Source organism: Schistocerca nitens, chromosome 6 (assembly GCF_023898315.1).
Source record: "Schistocerca nitens isolate TAMUIC-IGC-003100 chromosome 6, iqSchNite1.1, whole genome shotgun sequence".
In the NCBI taxonomy this organism is placed as follows: domain Eukaryota; kingdom Metazoa; phylum Arthropoda; class Insecta; order Orthoptera; family Acrididae; genus Schistocerca; species Schistocerca nitens.
This window is the reverse complement of record NC_064619.1, coordinates 630,135,130-630,156,529: the sequence shown is the minus strand read 5'-3', so window position 1 is coordinate 630,156,529 and position 21,400 is coordinate 630,135,130. Positions and strand designations below refer to the sequence as shown.

General features: G+C 42.3%; 1 protein-coding gene across 2 annotated transcripts in view; it reads right to left on the bottom strand.

Moving 5' to 3' along the window:
* Positions 1–15,109, bottom strand: part of LOC126262783 (probable cytochrome P450 6a14) — a 71,316-nt gene extending 56,207 nt beyond the window's left edge. For both annotated transcript variants that reach the window (XM_049959603.1, XM_049959604.1), the window contains exon 1: positions 15,079–15,109. The gene's annotated coding sequence lies outside the window, so the exon portion shown is untranslated. The remainder of the gene's footprint in view (positions 1–15,078) is intronic.
* Positions 15,110–21,400: the final 6,291 nt, after the last annotated feature.

Below are 21,400 nucleotides of genomic sequence, written 5' to 3'. Positions count from 1 at the left end.
AATGGTTATTCACAAGTTGGGAATTAAATCTCCCCCATGCTCAAGCAAACAACGAACTGTGCTCATGTTATTTTAATACACGAAAGAGAAATTGAGTGAACAAAAGAATATGGATAACGATCCGATGATATAATATACAGATAAAAATTTCGGTTATCACACCTGTGTAGCGTGCATTTGTAAGAATTCGTCCCTAATTACGTGTCGACTGGGAGTGAAAGTCAACATTTGTGCGTAACATGAAGCTTTTCCACCGTTCATCAAAAGTGCACAGAGATCGTCAAATGAATCGCTAAGACGAAATGCTGAAAGTCTCTGTTAAAACGATTTCTGGTTATGACATTCAAAAAAACCTGTTAATTCCAAGAAGTGACATTCTACCAGTAATTGCGATATTTATATGTACTGCAACAAAATTAAAGGATCAGTTTATAAATGTACATGTCAGAAACGTAGACACCAATTTACTCTTGTGGCTGATCTAGCACCTGAAGGTAGGCAAAACCCACTTATGGGGAGTCGAACGTGTTGCCTAATCCTCAGGAGTTAGAGAAGCCTGGAGACGAAATTAGTGTCGAAATTTCCCACAGGTACATTTTTGATGTGTTCAACAAAAATGTGAGGGTGCCACTGAGGAAGTTGCGGAACTGACGCGTCTCACAGGGACCGTTTGCGTTTTATTCACGTACATGATAATGCAGCATCCCCCTGTGATCATGCCACAGAAGAGAACAAAACAGAAGCCCTGAAAAAACATAAAACCCGTTTGCTGCTTCGGATCGCGGTTTGGTTTTCATCGAATGATTCTGAACGGTTCCTAATGATTCCAATGGGTGTAACGGAGCAAAAACTGTGGTCACACTACATCACATAGGGGCAGATCGCGTTCAGTGTGGTTGCGGCCCTACGATGTCCTTACAGTAGGGCTGCAGCGTCCAGGGCAGCAGCGTCAAACGTTGTGAAGAACGTCATCTTGTTGCTCAATGCACTGCGAAATTGTCATATTCGACGGTGAAATGCGTGGGCATCTACGTTCCAAGGGAAGGGGTGGTTTCATTGACTCTCCCTGTGCTACCCAATGGAACTTTTAAGTATGGATTCTGAGTGGCTTGATGTCTGTAAAGTTTCCCTCGGCCACCCACAAGAAAACTGTATGATTTCAACGCTGGATATCGTTTTTCAATTGCAGAGGCGTCACAGTAAGCGTTGAAACATGGCTAACGGGGATGTCATGACCTTCCCATCTTGTGACACGTCCACAAGGGCTTAGGACAGAATATTTGTGGTGACATACGGTGGAAATGTGGCATTATTAACCCACCTTATAGCTCACACGAACTTCTGAACTCTGATCTTTCTTACGTATGTGTTTACACTTCGAATTATTGCTGAACCCGAGGGTAACGTCACAGCTTGCCACACTGTAGCACCATTACAGATGAAGATTGTGGGCACCTCCGTGCGAAATTTCAAAATTATGCGTCGCAATGTGAGACAGTTATAGGGGTTTCGAAAAAGTTATCCTTTAATTTTGTTGCGCAGTGTATAAAGGGTGAATCACCTAAACCTTGTACGGTCGCAGGTTCGAATGCTGCCTCGGGCATGGATGTGTGTGATGTCCTTAGGTTAGTTAGGTTTCAGTAGTTCTAAGTTATAGAGGGACTGATGACCTTAGATGTTACGTCCCATAGCGCTCAGAGCCATTTGAACCATTTTTGAACCTAAAACGTGCACCGTAAATATTAAATGAAAAATGCTAGTGCTGTGCGGTTTTCAGAGAATGGATCGGTAGTCAGGGGCTCGTACTATTAGGCAATAAACAGACTCTAATCATACTTCTAATGTGTATTCTTTGTGCACACAAACACTTTTTGATATGGAACACGGCCTATTGACATTACCAAACTGGAAGTAAGGTAAACTGGAATGTCAGTGGTGTTTGTTACGGGACGCTAGTGCGAGTCGTTTACGATACAGCGTGTTGTGAAAAGTTTCCACACGGACACTTGCTTCTGCCATTCAACTAGCGTAGATGCTGGGAACGATGGTGTTTTATGTTTGCTTGTGTGTTACTTGAGTGCACTGCGACTTGCTAATCAGTCAGTGTGTGACGTTTCAAGCAGTAGGTCGTGAGTGGGCGATGGGATGTACCAATGCAGAAAAAGGCGACATGCTCATCGTATATGGAGAGAGTAGAAACAGTGCAGTTCTTTCTTGTGCTGTGTGTTGTTGTTGTATAGTCTTCAGTCCAAAGACTGGTTCGACGCAGCTCTCCATGCTACTCTATCCTGTGAAAGCCTCTTCTTCTCCGAGTACCTATTGCAACCTACATCCTTCTGAATCTGCTAAGTGTATTCATCTGTTGGTCTCCCACTACTACTTTTACCCTCCACACTTCCCTCCAGTATTATTTCGTGATGATTTGATGCCTCAGAACGTGTCCTGCCAACCGATCCCTCCGCCATAAGTTCCCCTTCTACTCAATTCTATTCAATACCTCCTCATCAGTTACGTGATCTACCGTACTAATCTTCAGCATTCTTCTGTAGCACCACATTTCAAATTCTTCTAATCTCATCTTGTCAAAAATGTATGCGGCGAGTTATCCCAACTGACGTCAACCATCTCGGAAATTATTTATCAACATTTTCAAGCAGTTACGTGAAAATCGTAGTGTAACACCTTGACAACGTAACACGGAAAAAAGTGACGACAGAATAGGGGGAAATTAATGTTCTTGTTGCTGTTGCAGTTGATCCGCACTTTAGTTCCAGCGCAATCGCACGAGGAAGTGGCATGAGTCGGAGAAATGTCCTACGCAATCTCCGTCGATAAAGGTTCCATTCCTATCACATCCCTCTCCACCAAGAGCAGCATGGAAACGATTATGAGAATCGTGTTAACTTCTGTACACGGGCATTAAGACAGGATACTCCAGATGTATCATGTATCTTGTTTAGTGGTGAAAGGACGTCAACCAATTATGGCCGGTTAAACCTCCTAAAACTGCACTATTTGTTTCTTGACAATCACGGTTGGATTTTTCAGATGGGGACGACAGCCAGCCACATCCGCTGGTATGCAACGAAGTGTTTCTGCAGCCTGCTCACACATCTCTGCCGAAATGCTAGCACGCGTGCAGCAGTCGTTCCACCATAAACGTGTGGTGTGGGATAGTGAGCCATCAGTTCGCACACCCGTGTTTCATAGACATAACAGGAATTTGTGATACCAACATGATGGCTATCCATTCCAAAGTGCACCAAGTATTACAGCACGTCTCCACAAATTGTTTTCAAGTCGTTGTAAAGACGCGGAGGGACTGCCGGCCTCTTCCCAGATTTGATGCCTGTAGTTTTTTTTTTTCTGTGGGGAAAGATGAAAACCGCCGTCTACAAGTACATATCAACAATATCCGCTGATATGCAACAACGTATTACTGCAGCCTGCTCAGACATCTCTGCCGAAATGTTACCGAGTGTGCAGCATTTCATTCGTACAAGACAGGAAGCGTGTACTGCCGCTGCAGGTTGTAATTTTGAACACAACCTGTGATGGTCACTTGTTGTTGTTGTGGTCTTCAGTCCTGACACTGGTTTGACGCAGCTCTCCATACTACTCTATCCTGTGCAAGCTTCTTCATCTCCCAGTACCTACTGCAACCTACATCCTTCTCAATCTGTTTAGTGTATTCATCTCTTGGTCTCCCTCTACGATTTTTACCCTCCACGCTGCCCTCCAATACTAAATTGCTGATTCCTTGATGCCTCAGAATATGCCCCACCAACCGATCGCTTCTCCTAGTCAACTTATGCCACAAATTTCTCTTCTCTCCAAATCAATTCAATACTTCCTCATTAGTTATGTGATCTACCCATCTAATCTTCATCATCCTTCTGTACCACCACATTTCGAAAGCTTCTATTCTCTTCTTGTCTAAACTATTTATCGTCCACGTTTCACTTCCATACATAGCTACACTCCATATAAATACTTTCAAAAAAGACTTCCTGACACTTAAATCTATACACGATGTTAACAAATTTCTCTTCTTCAGAAACGCTTTCTTTGCCATTGCCAGTCTACATTTTATATCCTCTCTACTTCGACCATCATCAGTTATTTTGCTCCACAAACAGCAAAACTCATTTACTACTTTAAGCCTCTCATTTCCTAATCACCCTATTTAATTCGACTACATTCCATTATCCTCGTTTTGCTTCTGTTGATGTTCATCTTATATCCTCCTTTCAAGACACTGTCCATTCCGTTCAGCTGCTCTTCCAGGTCCTTTCCTGTATCTGACAGAATTACAATGTCGTCGGCGAACCTCAACGTTTTTATTTCTTCTCCATGGATTTTAATTCCTACTCCAAATTTTTCTTTTGTTTCCTTTACTGCTTGCTCAATATACAGGTGGAATAACATCAGGGATAGGCAACAATCAGTATCCAGATACCTAATGTATACACTTGTGTTGTTCCTGGGTGTGCGCTACCACAGATGCTGTACAAGAGTCAGTGTGGGAACTTTCCAAAATTCGATACCTCGTAAACGACTCGCTCTAGAATCCTGCACCAAACACTGTGGGCTTCCTAATTTAACCTACTTTCAGTTTGTTAATGCCAATAGGTATCGCTCCATTTAAAAAGTTGCGCGTGTGCACCAAAGTCACACTTTCTGAGTATTATTAAGCTCTGTTTATTGGCTAAAACTACGAGCACCTGACTACCGATACATTCCGTGAAAACCGCACATCAATAGCATTTGCCATTTCCGCAATATTTGCGGTGCAAGGTTTTGTGTGATTCACACTGTATATATACAGTAGAACCTCGCTAATCCGTCCCCTACAGGATCGAGAGCATGGTCGCAAGGCAAGAAAAGTCGGATTATCGGAGAAAAATTTTTTTTTTCCTGTAACATTACAATGCGGTACAGTAAAACTTTAATTTTCAACTGGAAATACTGTTAAAAGAGTAACAAAACGAGAAGAAACGTTGGCGAATTAAAAAATCTTACACGAAAGTTTAAATTGAAGTAGTATCTGTTCTGGAAGACACGCCTGTAGCGTACGGTGAGACACTGTTAATGTGAGTGAAAGATTAATAGCTCTACCTACCTTATTACAGTACTGACGTGACACACAATTTACTTGCAATTAACTTTTTAAAACATGAAATCGCATCGTAAGAAAATGTTCTATTCTTAGCAGGACAAAAAGAAGTGTAATGAGCATTTGCTTAGCAACCAGCGACCTTGATTTTGCCGCAATGTTCCGCCTTTACCTATGCACAAATGTCTTTTAGGGGAGACATAGAGCTTCGTTCGATGTATTGAAAAACTATATCAAATCCATTTTTGCGATCTGTATGCGGTACTTGCCTTGTTGCCGTCATCGTCTTTCTCGTTCTCATCTGTGTTGTTCGATGTACGGCATAAATGATATGACCGTCAGTTAATTCTTTACCCGTTGTGCAATCAATGTCAGCACTCAGTTACATCATTTTGCTCAACAACCGGTTGTAAAATCTCCAATTCCTTCAAAATCGCTGGAGTGTCTACACCTTAATTTCATCACTTTTTGCGTAGTTTGTTTCATCTTCATTCTCTTTACCCGCTTCTTTTGGTCTTTCATCTTTAGCGTCATTCATTTTTGGTCACAGTTTACGTCAAGATTTTTCAAGCGTTGATGCCGAAATTTCTTCCCAAACTGCGGCAGTTGCGTTGATTACATCTTTTACTTTTATTAATTTCATTGAAACGAGCTGCTTCCTTCTTGTGTCCTGAAACTGATCAAATGTATTTTTGGCTATATCGCCTCTTCAGCCACCCACTGACCCCCTGGTCCACGGGTAATGTTACACATGCTAAATTGGCTGGAAGAAATGAAGGTTTTATTTCACGTTTTAAAGTTCATCTTTGTATGAATGAGATGTCGAATTGTCGAGTATCAGTATAGAACGTTTAGCAAGTTTCTTTCCCTTCAGGTATTTCGTAACGGCAGGGACTAAGTGGTCATGTACTGATGTCGCTTTGCTTGGGCAGCTTCATCAGCCATGGCACATGACTTCCACTAATCATTACAATCTTTTCTCCCTATGTAAACTGTACTTCATCTGGCAGACGAAGTAACGCTGTTTGTAACCAACGAAAGACAGTCATCAGATGCTTTGTTTCCAAAATTCGAAGTAAATATATTTAGATTTCAGTCTAGATGATGCGCTGGCAGTCAGAGATAGCTTACAAAAATAACAGGAGAAAACCGTACAGACTTTGATACTCCGAATTATTGGTTTCAGCTATGTTACCCTGCAAGGCCTTTCTCAGAAATTCTCTCGGCACCTGGAACGGGTTATGAATGCCATTGTTCTTTATACGTGTGATGTTCGACTCCGTGGTCATATTTCGCCAACTTATGAACAGTTGCCTTGGCTGCGTGCACACAGGCGCAGGCATTTCCATACCATCGGTCTTCTCTACTGTCTTATCAGCGCAGACAGTCTCTCATAATCTTCCCTCGTCCTTGACGCTCTTGCCTGAACAAAATGACAGGAACGTCCCATCCCGTCAGACCAAAATCCTCTCCGTCCCCCTCCATTGTTCAGCTACTTCCTCTAAGTCCTTGTCAGTAACAGCAACTCGACTCTGCAGTAATCACCCACATTATGTTACATAACTAAATAACACATACAGACTCAGACGGCAGTTACTGACGTATCTTCTAAAGCAACAATAAGGATTACCACTGCTTCTGTTACCCCTATACGTCCTTCCTTAGAATCTATTATACTTTTTCTTTCAGTGTACTTGCCTTGTGCAGTTTCCTTAAATTTTCTTTACCCAGGACTTGCTAAATCATAAAACATCTGTTTTGTACGCCTTTAAATTCGTTATTGTTATTATTATCATTATTCTCAGTATTATTGTTCAAAAATGTGTGTGAAATCTTATGGGACTTAACTGCTAAGGTCATCAGTCCCTAATCTTACACACTACTTCACCTAAATTATCCTAAGGACGAACACACACACACACCCATGCCCGAGGAAGGACCCGAACCTGCGCCGGGATCAGCCGCACAGTCCATCACTGTAGCCGGTTAGACCGCTCGGCTAATCCCGTGCGGCCCAGTATTATTGCTGTTATCATGATTAGAGGTAGCAGTAAGCAGTAACAGAAGTACAGCCAGAATAAGCTTTAGTAGTTCACAGTCAGTATTATTTACTCTCATTCTCACTATACCACTCAAATCGTTTTAATATCATTTGCATATTAAAATCATTATTTTCTAGGTAACTATAATGTAAAAAGTGTATTGTACGCGTGAAACCCTGGTCCGAAATAAGAAAGAACCTGATGGCGCTAATGAGAGCAGGTTAATTAAATAAATGAATAAAAATAAAATATTTCCATCCAAGAAGGGTGCTGAATGCACAGAGCATGACACGACGGTTAAACGTCAACTAGCTCCGTAGTTTCGTAATAGAACTGTACACTGCATCTACATCAGAACTCCGCAAGCTGCCGTAGGGTGCATGGCGGAGGGTACCCTGTACCACCATAACTCATTTGCTTTCCTCTTCAGCTCGCAAATAGAGCGAGAGAAAAACGACTATCTATATGCGTCCGTATGAGCCCTAATTTCTCGTATCTTCGTCGTCTTTACCCGCATGTATGTTGGCAGCAGCAGAATTGTTCTGCAGTCAGCTTCAAATACCGTATCTCTAAATTGTCTCAATGGTGTTTCCTGTAAAGAACGTCGCCTTCCCTCCAGGGATTCCCATTTCAGTCCCCCAAGTAACACCGTAGCACTTACGTCTTATTGTAACCTATCGGTAACCAATCTCGCAGCCCGCCTCTGAACTGCTTCGATGTCTTCCTTCAATCCGACCTGCAACGGATTCCAAACACTGCGGCAGTACTGAAGAATAGGTCGCACCAGCGTCCTATATGCATTCTCCTTTACAGGTGAAGCACTCTTTCCCAAGATTCTGCACATACACCGAAGTTGACCATTCGCGTTCCCTACCACAGTCGTCACACGCTCGTTCCATCTCGTATCGCTTTTCGACGTTACGCCCAGGCATTTAAACGACGTGACTGTGTCAAGAAGGACACCAGTAATACTGTATCCGAACACTAAAGGTTTGGTCTTGCTACTCATCTGCGTCAACTTAGATTTTTTCCCACATTTAGGGCTAGCTGCCATTCATCACACCAACTGCAAATTTTGTCTATGTCGTATCTTGCTACAGTCACTCACTTTCGAGACCTTACCGTACAGCACGGCATCATCAGCGAAAAACCGCAGATTGCTGCTCACTCTGTCAACCATATCATTTATGTGTATAGAGGACAATAGCGGTCTTATCACACTCCTGGGGCACTCCTGACGATACCCTTGTCTCTGATGAACACTCGCTGTCGAAGACGACATACTGGGTTCCATTACTTATGAAGTCTTCGAGCGTCTCACATATCTGTGAGCTTTTTCCATATGCTCCTATCTTCGTTAACAGCCGGCAATGGGGCATCCTGTTAAATGCTTTCCGGAAATCTACAAATGTGGAATCTACCTGTCGCCCTTCGTCCATAGCCTGCACTGTAAGTAGGCTGTTTGGGTTTTTATGTTGGTAACGCCACGTAGTGCTCTGTATGAAACTCACTGACTGTGCCGTGTGCAGTCTGTGGCTGGTTGGCATGGTTGGAATATTCGTTATTGTAGTGTTGGGCAGTTGGATGTGAACAGCGAAAGGCGTTGGGCAGTTGGAGATGAGCCGCCAGCAGTGGTGGATGTGGGGAGAGAGATGGCAGAGTTTTGAGAGAGGACGATCTGGAGGTGTGTCCGCCAGATGGATGTCATGAATTGATAGATATATATATGATGACTTTTGAACACTATTAAGGTAAATAGATTGTTTGTTCTCTATCAAAATATTTCATTTGCTAACAATGTCTATCAGTAGTTAGTGCCTTCAGTGGTTAGAATTATTTAGCTGGCAGTATTGGCGCTCGCTGTATTGCAGTAGTTTGAATAACGAAGATTTTTCTGAGGAAAGTGATTCATGAGAGGTATAGGTTACTGTTAGTCAGGACCATTCTCTTGTAGGGACTTTTGAAAGTCAGATTGCGTTGCGCTAAAAATATTGTGCGCCAGATTAGTAATGTTCAGAATAAGTAAAGAGAAAACTGTTTGAGTACGTTGAGTTTTGCTCAGCTGTTTCAAAATCAAATGACGTAGAAGTTTGCCAGCACAGTCATTTGTAGTTTTTCAAAGGGGACGTTCCAGCAGTACATGATGTGACAAAAGGGCAAGTTAAGTTTCGCATCAGCGACGCTTTCTAAAGCCTTGCTGATTCGATTCATGGACATAAGCTTCTTTGTCTCAAGAAAGTTTATTATACACGCACTGAGAATAGATGAGTGCCAAACGGTTGTTATCTGTTGACAGTCATCGCAGCTTCAGTTATTTTTCATTATCACTTTTTTTTATCTGTCTGTTATCTGTGCTGTGACTGGCAGCTAAAAGCGAAACCGAATTTCGCCGCACACGACATATTTATCGGGACAAAACTCCATGCGTGACACATCTGGTGATTTAAACCTGTGTGCCGCGAAAACGTTCTGTCTCGATTCAACGTAGCATTAAGAACCTCCCCAAAAATGCTTCATTAGTGATACGATCTGTCTGACTGACTGTCTAGGCGGCAAACCCAAGTTTCTGAGTTCGAAAACACGCATTTTCGTTACTGTAAGCAAAACTCGAAACTTAATATCTGCTGATGTTGCCTTCCTGCGCAGCGGAAAATGACCTGGCTAAGTAAAGTACTGCCGGCACTGGGTCACCACGTAGTAGTGACAGTTTCTGTTTTTAAAAACTGTTCACTATTTTGTCCTTTCATCTATTGTTACGAGTCCCTGTACACTGCCGCAGTTATACGATCAACCCGCCGCCCCTTTCCTTTCAAGTTACACCTGCTCACTCACTCTCCCCACACAGCTCCTCATGCTCCATCTCTCTCCATCTTTCACTGCCCGACCATGAAACCTGCCCAGAGAGATGCTCGCCCTTTCATATTTAACTTCGCTTTTCCTCACAATGTCATCCGCTATCCCCCACACCTGTCTATCCCTTCGCAACAGCTGCAGAATCCTCAACGCTCTCATTTACGTTGAGCATCTTTTCCACATTATCCTGCAAAAATTGTCATCAACTACAGCTCACGTCTTTCTGAAGATCAATATATCCCATTTCACTTCTAGCCCCACTTCCTTGGAGTCTCAAATTTTGCGGAACTATCCTGGAAATTGATATGGGAAATATTGGAGAAGCAGAGTTTAATATCTTATTGGAAGAGTTGACATCAAATAAGGCTGAAGGTACAAATAAAACTGTTTTGGAACTTCTAAACTCATTAGCGGCAGTGGCAAAGAAGTGGCTGTTCCAGCAGGTTTGTGGAATTCATGAGTCTGGAGATGCAGTATCAGACTTTCAGAAAATTATCATCCACACACTCTGCATGGGAATGGCAGATAAGTGCGAAAACTATCGTACTATGAACTTAACATCCCATGCATGATAAGAACAATACACAGAAAAATGGACAAGAAAATTCAGAACCTGTTAGATGGCGATCTGTTTGGCTCAAGGAAAGTAAAGGCCTCACAGAAGCTCAAAAATGGTTCAAATGGCTCAAAGCACTATGGGACTTAACATCTGAGGTCATCAGTCCCCTAGACTTAGAACTACTTAAACCCAACTAACCTAAGGACATCACACACATCCATGCCCGAAGCAGGATTCGAACCTGCGACCGTAGCAGCAGCGCAGTTCTGGACTTAAGGGCCTAGAACCGCTCGGCCACACGGGCCGGCGTCATAGAAGCAGTTCTGACGTTGCTCGTGGTAGTGGAAGCAAGACTTAAGAAAAATCACTACACATTCTTAGGGATTTGTCGAACCTGGAATAATATTGGAGTATGCAGAGTAGTGCGCGATACTCGAAATTCAGAAAAAAAGGAGTGAGCTACAGGGAAACAGCGGTATCATACAGTGTGTGCAAAAAAAAAAAATGGTTCAAATGGCTCTGAGCACTATGGGACTCAACATCTTAGGTCATAAGTCCCCTAGAACTTAGAACTACTTAAACCTAACTAACCTAAGGACACCACACACACCCAAGCCCGAGGCAGGATTCGAACCTGCGACCGTAGCAGTCCCGCGGTTCCGGACTGCAGCGCCAGAACCGCTAGACCACCGCGGCCGGCAGTGTGTGCAAATAATAAGAGGGATAGTTAGTTAGTTTCACGTTCCATGGATTTTTTGCACGATAAATAGTAATGATGTAGAACAAGTCATTTTACATTCACATCACAAATTAATTTGTAAATATGGCTGCATGGTAAATATTTACAAGTTCCTGTTTTAATGTAAAGATTAGAGTTAATAATGCTGCCACCACCTCTTACACATTACGATAATAGAGTAATAAGAATGAAATCACGAGAGGGTGTAATATACAGGGATGCAGTCTATTACCGTTCAATCGAAAAACCAATATGATGAAGATAAAAGAAATGTTCAAGAGTGAGATTAAAATTCAGGCTGAAGGAATATCAGTGCTAAGATTCCTTGATGGTATTAGAATCCCCGATGAAACTGAAGAGGAAATGCATGACCTGTTGATTGGAATGAACAGTCTAATGAGTAAAGAATGTACTGAAGGTAAACCGAAGAAAGACGAAGGTAATGAGAAGTATCATAAATGAGATTAGCGATCAACTTAACAGCAGAATGGGAGATCATGAGGCGAAGGACTGTCCTTCCTTGGAAGAAAAATTACACGCAACGAACAAAGTAAGGAGGACATAAAAAGCTCGTTTAACAGGACATTACGGGTCAAGAACAGTCTGCTAGTATCAAAAGTCGGTCTTAATCAGAGGAAGATATATCTGAGAATGTACGTTTGTAGTACAGCATTTTATGAAAGTAAACCTTGGGCTGCAAGAATCGAAGCGTTCGAAATTTGGAAATTTGCGGAAAGATGTTATGAGCCCAAACTGCGTAGGTCATCAGTCCCTAAGCTTACACACTACTTATTCTAACTTAAACTAACTTACGCTAAGGATAATACACACGACTATGCCCGACGGAGGACTCAGACCTCCGACGGGGGGAGCCGCGTGGACCGTAGCAAGGCGCCCGAGACCGCGCGGCTAAACCGCGTGGCGAAGCGTTTCAGATGTGGTTCCTGAGAAGGATGTTGAAAAGTAAGTGGTCTGACAGCGTTCCGAATAATGAGGTTCTCTTCAGACTCAACGAAAAAACGAAAGTGTGGGAAATACTCATAAGGAGAACGGACAAGACTATAGGACATCAAGAAATAACTCCCGTGGTACTAGCGGGGGCAGTAGAAGTTAAAAACTGTAGACAAAGGCAACTGAGGACGTTGCGTGCAAGCGCAGTTTTTAGGTGAAGAGGTCGGGACAGGAGAGAAATTCGTGGCAGACCGCTTCGAAACACACAGAAGACTGACACGAAAAATAGAGAAAAATTCTCAACAATGTCAGCCAGAGGAAGACTTCAGGTTTAAATGTGTAGTTACCCTTAATCATAAATTAAATTGGCTTTTACCTCTGTTCAAGGGAAATCATAACTTAAAAACTCACACGAATCATTAAAATAGATGTACCTACATATGCATATGTATGTATGTTCTACATCTGCTCCTAAACCACAGGACCGATTTCATGCAGATTTGGTACACATATCATTTAGTTTCTGGAAAGAATCACCGTGTGCTTAAGAATCACAAACCTACCAAGGGGTGGATATCGGGGTGAAAAATCAGTACCGTATAGTCCATACTTTAGTTACCCAGTATTTGAGAAACAGACCGCTTAGTGACTTGCAACTCACTTAACCTATAATTTCACAGTATATGAAACTTTTTCTCGTTGACGACCCCCACAAAATGATTAAAGGGAAAAATGTCGTTGCCTGCAGATTTCCACTAATCATGCAGTAAAACTGCCATATGAAACATAACGTTTTACTTTATTACTCCTTTACTGCTGACTGCATTCTTGAGAAATTTTTCAGACAGTATACATATATACTATTGTATGTATCAGAAAAATCACGTCATTGTACGACATTTAGTTCGGGAGATAATGACGTCATAAAAGCCGAATGCGTGAAAAACTACCTCATCGTGCAAGGTGTTTAAATTTATTACTTCGTTGCCACTAACTCTATTCCCAGCACTTTCGTAGAGTGTATCCACATTTGCCGCAGCAGCCACATTTTCGGCTGAATATACCAAAAAAATATGCGCTGTACTACACATGGTTGAGGAGATATGATGTCAAATACTGAGATGCGAGAAAAAACTGCTGCATTATGCAGGACGTTTCAATTTATTATTTCTTTGCTACTAACTCTATTTGCAATACATTTTTCCGACTGTATCCACATTTGTGCAGAAGGCACCTGCAACAATTACATCATTGTGCGCCACATAATTTAGAAGATACGATATCATAAACATTAAGTGAAAATTAAACTGCACAGCGAAATTCGCTAGACATATAGGTAACACATGTATACAACTACGTGTGAAATATGTTATATATTTGTGAAATATGTTTGACATATGCATATGCGAGCAAAGCCACAGGTAAAAAGCTCATCCTAAACCCTCGGAACAATATCAATCGAATTTGGTACACATATTAATTACAGTCTGGGAAGAAACAGCTGCCAGCTATTGGTGTGAGTGTGTGGTGGTGGTGGTGGTTGTTGGGATGTTTAAGGGGGACTAAACAGCGAAGGTCATCAGTCCCCCATTTGGTGTGTGATGACATGGAGACAGAAGAGAGGACGAAGAGAAGCACAAACTGTGAGGGGGAAGAGGGAGATAGGGACAGAAGGACAAGCAGGTGGAAGGAGATAGGGGAGAGGGAAATTGACAGGCAGAGGGCAGAGAAGGAGAGAGAGAGAGAGAGAAAGAGATTGACAGAGGCAGGGGGAGGAACAGACAGACAGAGAGATGGAGGAGGTGGATACGAACAGACAGAGGGGGAGAATGAAGAGGAAAGGAAGAGCAGGAGACGGACAGACAGGGGCAGAAGGAAATGGACAGAGAGAGGATGAAGGAAGTGAGGGACGAATAGAAAATTAAAGTAAATAAGTACCGGACAACGTCGAGTTTGTTAGCTAGTAGAATATAATGTAACACCTTTTTAATGTTTTTATATCATTTTTAAGTTTTTTTAAGCATCTCTGGCTTTAGTGCTGATGTAAGTGTCGCCTATATAATTCTAATAGTCTCTGTAACCGTTCGTTCAACAATCACATGCCACCCCATAACATATATCATGACTATGGCACACGGATCACGAAAATAACTCTATGCAAAAATTAAAAAATGCCTATTTTTATAGGCATTCTCTCTGTAAACAACGTGTATATTTCATCGGCAATCTCTCTTACCTACTTTTGTCGTTCAAATATTTAATGACACCAGCTGTACACCATCCCACCTATCAGTGAGCACTTTTTCCATTGCCGCCTGCTATAGTAAAGCTACAAAACAACAGGAGCTACTCTAAATTCCGACACGGCTGTACCTAGTCAGTCGCGGAACTTTACTTAGTCCGTGGAACGGTAATTTCGCAACCTGTGTTCACGGAATAACTTTCGTTGAAGTAACGCCTTAGCTGTCGCCAAATAAAACGAGGCTGTTTGCAAAACAGACGATCTAACAACGAAATGCACATGCGCAGGGAAGTTCAAGGACGCTCAATGGCGGAGCAGTGCACGCCTGCTGGTTCGGTTGGCATAGCTGGCAGTTCCGACAGCTGTCTGTTACAAGCGAGCGAACCGACTAATGAGCACTTGAGCTCTCACTATGCAGTTAGTCTTCATAGTACAAAAATAGAACATAAAGACAATGATGACACACACAGACACACACACACACACACACACACACACACACGTCAAGCCACAGCACGCAGCAGTGAGCAGCTAGGAGAGAGATGGCACTAGACGCGGCTGCTTCCGCACACTCACCACTGGGCGGCGAGCTGTCTCCTGTCTGAAGCCCGCTCTCTGCTCCCTCATATGACAGCTGGCCTTCGCTCCGCCAGTCACAGTGACTATGGGAAATTTCATGTGACATCATCTACTGTGAGGCAGAAAAACCGGTAATCAGCTGGAATCCCAGAGAAAACTGCCTGTAAGAGTGACTCAGACAAAATCAGATAATTTCTGATTGCTCGGAATATGCGCCCTTGTCGTTCTTAGTCTCCGAACGATAAAAGACATTATATGGAGCTGTCAACTGAACAAATGATTATGGTGATAATAAGCATACAGGATGAGTCATGTAAGACTTGGTACAGCTTTCATTTCATAAATGGTTCCAAATATCGAAAAGGGGGTTTCTGCAGTTCATAGTACTGTATATCGAGAGGAACCTGATGTTTTGTATCGATAACGCCCTGAATTTTGGTATCAATCAAGATATTGAAATAAGTATGGTCATTTTTTTGTAATGGTGCCGTATAAATGGAGCCGCATAAATGCATTCAGTAGCTCTTGGAATGACAATTACAATGAGTAGCGGTTGTTAATTTGACACTGAAACCTTCGGTAAAACAATGCGAGAAATGTGCTAAAATTGGAAAGCAATGCGGCCAGATTCGAGCAATGCGGCGTAAACAATTCCGAGCAGAGCTGCCATACCAGGCTCCGTTGCTATAAGCAGCAAAGCAGGCCTGCGCTACAAAGATAAAACCTGATTTCCTATACGACATAGACACAAGGTCAGCTGTGATATTTGTGCCCCACTGCCGGCTGTTAACGAGGATACGAGCATATGGAATAAGTTCACAGGTATGTGAGTGTCTCGAACACTTCTTAAATAATAGAACCCAGTATGTTGTCCTCGACGGCGAGTGTTCATCAGAGACAAGGGTACCGTCATTAGTGCCTTCAGGGAAGTGTGATAGGACACCTGTTGTTCTCTCTATAAATAAATGATTTGGCTGACAGGGTGGGCAACTATCTGCGGTTGTTTGTTGTGTACGGTAAGGTGTCCAAGTTCGGTGACTGGAAGGAGATACAAGACGACTTAGACAAATTTCCAGTTAGTGTGATGAATGCCAGCTACCTCTAAATGTGGAAAAATGTAAGTTGATGCCGATGAGTAGGAAGATAAAGCATGAAATGTTCGGATACAGTATTGCTAGTATACTTATTGACATAGTCAAGTCGTTTAAATATCTGGGCATACGGTTGCAAAGCGATATGAGGTGTTACGATATAATATAATAAAAAATTATAATAAAAATAACATGTTTTTTTAGATATATGGAATTAACGAGATTAATTTTTCGGCACTTGGACAAGCACAATAAGCTGGGCTGTGCCTGTAAACGGGTAAAGAATCTTTTCATATTAGTTCCACATCAATGAAACAGCCCTTCTTTTGTTGTTTGTTTATGCTTACCAATTTATAATATTATGTCTGATCGCCGTATCCACTTACAAAATGTTGACCGTGTCCATGTTGCGTTAATCGGATCTTCGTAATTTTCCGAAGTACGCAGGTGGGCTTCAGTTCTTCTTATTACGGTGCTACTTCAAATAATAGCCCATAGAACCTTTTGGTTAATAAAATAATACTATATTCTTCTGTTCGATGCACATAGAAAATACATACTCCTCACTTATTCACTTCGCCGAAAATGGCGGTCTACAACTACGCGCTAAGATAACCAGCAGAGCGCGAATCCTTCCTCTCACTGAGGGACAGGAAAAACATCTTATGTTTTTTAACATCTGAAAATCAAAAATACATGACGGTAGGCGCAGGCTCTCCGCTGGACTACCGCTTCACCTTTTCACTTCGCCTTTAAAGAAAACTAAAACATAAAAGTAAGAAATGCAAAAGGTACATCACAAATGCCCCCCTACTGTATACTGACTTTATTTAAGGAGACGGTATACAGAAGCCTTATTGCTCATAGTTTGGTCACTTGGTGCGAGTCAATGGAGTTTTAATACCCTTATGCTACTAGCAGCATATCTACAAAGCTTCATTTCGTTGCCCATAGAAAATTCATACACATAAAAACATTCACGTGTACTTCTAATACATAATTACACGTCCATGTTGTGCTAACGTCTTTGTTATTTCTCCTTACATTTGTTAAGCTCTATGGCGCGAACAGGGGAAAAATTTAAAATTTTTAAAATTGTACTTTCACTCTGCTTTAAAAACTGATTTTTTTTCACTTGCTTTTGGTTCATTGACAATTCTGCTAAGGTGTCCTCTGGGCACACGCTGTTTCATTGTTCGCTGTACTTAAGGCCAGCAGCAGCTCATTGTTTAGCGCGCCAGTCGCAGTGACGCAAGCGCCACGTGAGCAGCAGCACTGCCCGCGAATCCATTGTAATGTCGCTCCAGGCTTATTAAGTCGGTTTTGTGTATGCCCTCCAGTCGGAGACTGGATGCGACGGATTCAGCCCCAGCGCTCAACCCGAAGAACACCAATACCTCAAGTCACACCTGGACGAAGTTTTCGGCCAGTGAAATAGAAGGTAAGGGTCGCACTGCAGGACTCGACATTATCTTCCGTTGTGCATTGTAGTTCGGCGGTCCTCCCACGTCAATTCGTGGTTATACGGATTTCCTCTGATTCCTCCGTCGCACACGCATCGCACTCACTGTGTTCACTTCTCTAGACTGAAGCGTTTACTCTTATCACGGCTCAGCCGTTATTTTCACTATTTTTAGGCCTTACTATTTTTGTATCACTCTACACATGCGTGTGTTTTACTCGTCCATCGCATTGGACTTTACATACATACATAAATGGTACGGCACTTATGTAGTTTAGTTGGTACATGCGCTGGTCACGAGAAAAGTACCTATTTTTGAAGGAAACGCATATTTCTGAAGATGTAATTCTACTGTACGTGTGTATGTCACTGAACTCCTCCTAAACGGCTGGACCGATTTGAATGAATTTTTTGTATGCGTTTGGGTGGCGCCCTGGATGGTTCCGATTCACAAAACAGCCTGGCCGATGGCGCTGCAGTCGGTATCTAGGTTTTTAACTCTACTGCAACTAAACGGCTGGATCGATTTGAATGAATTTTTGTGAATGCATTCAATTGGGAGCCTGGAAAATTTACCTTCTTAAATCAGCACGGTAGCATTTTTGTGTGCAATATTTAGCGTATTATATTCAGATGTATATTACGTTCATAGGATTTCGTTTCTTTTTCGACATTTTAATTTGAGTGTATTATATTAAGTGTGTTTCGTTATTTTGACATTTTACTTTTTTTTGTACAGTGTCTTTTGATATTTCAGGTGTCGCATTTCAGTAAATATTAAGTGTATTATATTTACATATAAGTTACGTACATAAAGCAATGGCACGTCTTCGTGGATGAGGAGGAAATATTGGTCGACGGACTCGGAATTCACTGTTAGTCCAGAACCGTCGGTGGTTAAATAGATCGGCAGAAGATCAATTGACGAACAATGAACGTTTAAGAAACCAGACTGCAATCAGACGTGGTAATGAAAAGAAAAAGCAACACAACGAACGCCTTCGAGCTAATGCATTGAGACAAAGACTGGCCCGTCAACGAGTCACCGACACATTCAAAACACGTGAACAACAGCGTTTACAAGTATATCGCGCATTGACACGTGCATCACTTCTTCTCCTTGCGTTTGAATATGAGTCGGACATCGACCATTCGTCACATTCACAAATTGTAATCTGTGCTATGAACAAACAATGCCGACACTGTCGTGCACTCAAATACAAAGGTGAATCGGCCGGTTTCTGCTGCGCGTCTCGAAAACTTGTATTGCCACCATTGAATTCGCCGCCAGAAGCATTGAAAACACTATTGGCTGGAGCTACATCTCAATCTAAATTGTTTTTGCGTAAAATTCGCAAATTCAATTCGTGCTTTCAAATGACATCATTTGGAGCAACAAAAATTGCTCAGAATGAGGATGGTCGCTATTTTCAATCAACGTTTAAAATTCAGGGCCAAGTGCATCATCAAATTGCTTCTTTAATGCCGATGCCTGATACCGATTCAAAATTTCTGCAAATCTACTTCATGGGTGATGAGGAGCAGCAAACAAACGCACGCTGCCGGTACAACCATATCGAGCAGATGGAGGAGCGAGAAATTGTGGGTATTTTCGAACCGTTTTTACAGAATAACAACCAGTTGGTCCAGTTGTTCAATACCGTTTCAAACAGACTGCGAAACGACAACTATACGATCGTCATCAAAGCAGACAAAGTACCACCTGGGCAGCACGTGGGCCGATATAATGCACCGACCATTAATGAAGTTGCAGTTGCTATGGTTGGCGACGCATTTGGAGATATACGAATCCAACGCAGAGATAACACAGTGCATAAGATTGAAGACAGTCATCGCTCTTACGACGCTTTAGGAAGGAGAAGATGGACATCATTTAAATATCAAACAAAGAAATACAGCAACAGGTACAATCTACACATGTCATTACCTAATATTTCATTTTTACGCTAGATTAATTTATTTTTGGCTTAACTATATTTTTACTTTTCAGGTGCAGAAACCAGCAAGAAAGTGAGCGCGATGAACTTCTACGCATATCGGTTGATGATTCGTGCCAATGAAGACAATAATATTCTCCGATGCCGCCAGCTGTTTCATCAATATATCGTTGATATGTATGCGAAAATTGAAAGCGAGCGATTACGATACATCAGGTATAATCAAACGAAGCTTCGAGCTGAGGAATACATTCATTTGCGTGATGCTATTGTTGGTAATGTAGTCGGAATAACTAATATCAACGACATCGGTACTTCATAGATTCTTCCATCATTGATTGGTAGCCCACGTCACATGCAACAATATATTCAAGACGCCATGACTTCTGTGCGCGCGTACGGACGACCAGATTTGTTCATTTCATTTACGTGTAATCCAAAATGGGATGAAATTAAAATTGCGTTATTGCCAAGTCAAACTGCAATAGATCGGCACGATATCAGTACACGTGTCTTCAGACAAAAGTTAAAAACGTTGATGAACTTGATTATTCATTCCTCTGTATTTGGCAAAACACATTGCTGGCTGTATTCTGTTGAATGGCAAAAACGAGGTTTGCCACACACGCATATTTTGATTTGGTTGGTCGACAAAATACAGTCTGAAGAAATTGATAAAATTATCTCAGCAGAAATTCCGGATCGGGATATCGGTCAAGAATTGTATGAGATTGTTACCGCTAACATGATCCATGGTCCATGCGGTGCTATAAACATGACGGCGCCATGCATGGACAAAGGAAAATTTACGAAAAGTTTTCCAAAAAATTGTATAAATGATACAGTCACTAATATCGATTGTTATCCATTGTATTGCCGTAGAGACACTGACCATGGTGGTCAATCACATCAATTACGCATGTCAAACGGTACAACAGTTGACACTGACAATCACTGGGTGGTTCCGTATTCACCATTGCTGTGTAAAATCTACAAAGCACACATAAACATTGAGCTCTGCAGTTCGGTGAAGTCCATAAAGTACTGTATATATGCAAATATGTCCTTAAGGGCTGTGATATGGCTGTATTTGCTGTTCACAATGTTATCGAAAACGATGAAACAACATGGTATCAAATGGGCCGATACATCAGCAGCAATGAAGCAGATATGAATCTTCCTGGCAGATTAAAACTGTGTGCCCGACCGAGAATCGAACTGGGGACCTTTGCCTTTCGCGGGCAAGTGCTCTACCATCTGAGCTGCCGAAGCACGACTCACGCCCGGTACTCACAGCATATCAGCGCACACTCCGCTGCAGAGTGAAAATCTCATTCTGGAAACATCCTCCAGGCTGTGGCTAAGCCATGTCTCCGCAATATCCTTTCTTTCAGGAGTGCTAGTTCTGCAAGGTTCGCAGGAGAGCTTCTGTAAAGTTTGGAAGGTAGGAGACGAGGTACTGGCAGAAGTAAAGCTGTGAGTACCGGGCGTGAGTCGTGCTTCGGTAGCTCAGATGGTAGATCACTTGCCCGCGAAAGGCAAAGCTCCCGAGTTAGAGTCTCGGTCGGGCACACAGTTTTAATCTGCCAGGAAGTTTCATATCAGCGCACACTCCGCTGCAGAGTGAAAATCTCATTCTGGAAACATCCCCCAGGCTGTGGCTAAGCCATGTCTCCGCAATATCCTTTCTATCAGGTGTGCTAGTTCTGCAAGGTTCGCAGGAGAGCTTCTGTAAAGTTTGGAAGGTATGAGACGAGGTACTGGCAGAAATAAAGCTGTGAGTACCGGGCGTGAGTCGTGCTTCGGTA